The sequence below is a fragment of the Populus euphratica genome, unplaced genomic scaffold, assembly GCF_000495115.2.
Source record: "Populus euphratica unplaced genomic scaffold, PopEup_1.0 scaffold103.1, whole genome shotgun sequence".
Classification (NCBI taxonomy): Eukaryota; Viridiplantae; Streptophyta; class Magnoliopsida; order Malpighiales; family Salicaceae; genus Populus; species Populus euphratica.
This window is the reverse complement of record NW_011499891.1, coordinates 1,362,166-1,365,465: the sequence shown is the minus strand read 5'-3', so window position 1 is coordinate 1,365,465 and position 3,300 is coordinate 1,362,166.

Genomic DNA, 3,300 nt, shown 5'->3' with positions numbered 1-3,300 from the left:
GGAAGGGAAAGTTAAACAAATCAGTAATAATTAACAAAAACAAGTAAAAGGGCCGGAAGTGATGCTAATATCTTATTTCTTGTTTAAAGAGTTTTTGTATAGTATTATGATTATTAAAAATTTTAATTATTTAATAAAAAGTTTATAATATCAAATTAATTATGTAAAAAAATATATTATTATTTTTTAAGTGTTTAGCTTTTAAAAAAAAATATTAAAAATTTATTATTATAATATTTTTAATTCTGATATCAGTAAATATTCAATTATGAATATTTTTTATTTTAGATAAATATAATATAGCTAAAAAAAATATATAGTTTTTTTATTATAATATTAGTGAATAAATTAATAAAAAAAATTAAATTTATATATATATATATGTGTGTGTAAAAATAATTTAAGAGAAAAAAATGTATCCTATAACAAATTTATATTTTATATTAAAAATTTATACATCAATTATAAAGTGAAATATCTACAAAACAATTACGAGGGATATACAAATAAATTTAAAAAAGTCCACGAATTGTTTTTGAATTTATTGAAATTGCAAAGAGGCTAGCTAAATATTAAAGTAAAGGAGAATAAATTAAAGAAAATTGGTATAAAATTGTGTTTTCCCAAATACATTCTTGACCTTAGCATATTCCGGTCCAGCCGGGTCACTGGGCAAGTAGCAGGACGCCTGCTACGTAAACAAACGAATTATATTTCACAGCTACTGTAGCAACTTAGCAAGTGAATTGCAATGCAAAGGAAAGGAAGCGTACTGAATGAATTAAGCTACAAACGGGTAGAGAAGAAGAAAGGCTTACGTGGTCTGCTGGAGCTCCTCTGTTTCTTCTTATCTTCTTCTGGTCTTTCTTCTCGGTCTTCTGTTTTTTTTTTTTTTGTTTATTATCCTCCCCTGTGTTGCTGTTTTGAGTCTGGAAAAGCCCCCCTCTCTGTTTTTGTTCGTGGTCTTCTTCGTCCCTCTGTCCAGTGCGCTCACCCATGTTCGTTCTCCATGTTCCATTCTCTGTTAAACCTCCTGTTCTGGGTCTGTTTCTTGTCAGCTCTGCCCTGTTTCGTTCTTCTCCCTTTCACGTTCGTCCGGTGCGCTCGTCCCCCCCTGTGTGTATTTCATGTCCTGTGCCCCCCCGTTTTCTTATGGTTTTTCCCCCTCGTATTCTTCTGTTCCTTCCTTTGTTCCCCCCTGCGTGGCTTTTTCCCTGGCTTTTATAGCCAGAGAATGCCAAGCATTCGTGCATCATGGGGGCGAAGGATAGCAGCTAGGAGACGGGGTCCATGGTGCCTTTACTGGTGAGAAACGACACCGTTTTCCTAATTAAAATGGCTATGTTCAATTTGGTCACCTAATTGCTGCACATTTATAATCAAGACCCTCGATAAATGGTAATTGGACCCCTTAATTTTATACTCATTTACATCATGGTCCTTCAACTTTAATTTCTTTCACTTTTAACCTGAATCAGCCCCAAACTTTGGTATTTTTTCAATTAAGCCCCTGATTTCATTAATTAAACTAATTTCAAGTTTAATTAAGTCCCCAAACTTTCAATTTATATTGTTGTGACCCAAATTGACATATACCATTATTGATAGATTATGAATTAGGAAGTTTGACTTAGAAAAAACTTTAAAAAAAAAAATTTAAAAAGAATTACTGGATTTTGACGAGATATAAAGTTAACCCATATTTTTTTGAATGTTTTACCCCAAATCAACTCATTTCTAATAAAACATGGTCGAATTCTACAACTAACCAAATAATCTAATATTATCATTTAGAATGATTTTCATGGAAGAGATGTCAAGGACTTCTAAAGGGAACATGTTTATTAGAAAAATAAATCAGAAAAAATAAAGGAAATATATTTACACCACTAAAAAACCCTTAAGTTGCAAACACTTGACCGGTTGGCTAAAATAATTAATAATTGAGATGTTCTAATCTAATTTGTACATGTAAAAAATTATTATAATTTTTAAACTCAACTAGTTAGCTCGTGATCTAAACTATCTAATCATGAAATATTAAAAGTTATCCATAATATTTCTTTACATTCTGTTTATTATTTTTTAAATAAAAAAATGCATCAACAATGTATTTTTTTTCTATTTACAATTATTTTTTGATAATGTAAAAAATTAAAATTATTTTTCTATATTTCATGTTTAGTTAGTGTTATAAGTTTATTTTTATTATAAATTTAATATAAATATTACTTTCATGATAAATTTTAATTTTAATATAATTAAATTAATATTCTATAATTAGATCATCATTCCTAAAACTTATAAATGATGGCATTGATATTTTATGAGAAGTAATTTTAATTTTGATATTTTTTTATAAAATAAATCATTTCATTCTCAACAACTGAATTAATACCTTTTCGAATTTTCTTTTGGAAAAGGAAAAGTACTAAGAACTAATAAAACTAACCATGAAAAGGAATCTAAAATAATATGAAAGGAGACTATTTTAAGTTGCCAATTTCGAAGAACCTGTCGCTACCATGAGGCATTTGATGCAAACATTCGTGGATAAAAATCAATTTTCGTGTCTGTATAATTACATTGTAAAGATAGATTCTCGATTATTAAAGAAGGAATGGAAATGTTACATGATTGATTTTGAAAATATTTTTTTATTTAAAAATATATTAAAATAATATTTTTTTACTTTCTAAAAATCATTTTGCATCCATAAAAAAAATTAATTTTTCATGAAACACTATTTGCATTTCCTAAAAAGAATTCAGATGGTGTTGCTATTGATGAGTTTCCACAGTACTCAAACTTGCCACTAGCTGCATAAAAAAGAGTATTCAGGAACAATGGCATCACTTATAGGTTGTATTTAATGAAACAATAATATCATCAACATAACCTTATACAAGTAAAAATTCCGGTACATACATTAGCTTTACTTTTCGCCGGGTAGAGATAAAAAAATATTTGGTTAAATAATTATTTTTTAAAATTAAATTTTACATATAATTGTGCTTTAATTTTTTATTTCATAAAATTTAAAATATTTTATTTTTCAGATTTACTTTTCATTTATTAAAAATAAAAGTTTGTCTCATAATAATTTTAATTAAATATATATTTTTTTATTTTATAAATAAAAATACCCAACCCACGTTTAATAAGAGAGATGTATACAAGGGCCAAAATCAGCAAAAAAGCAGAGGTGAAAATAAAGCACCTAAAGGTCACCTCCAGGTGCCAAAATTAGCAAGAGAGTAGAGTCATGAGCTGTCCTGGTAGGGAAAAGTAAACAAATCA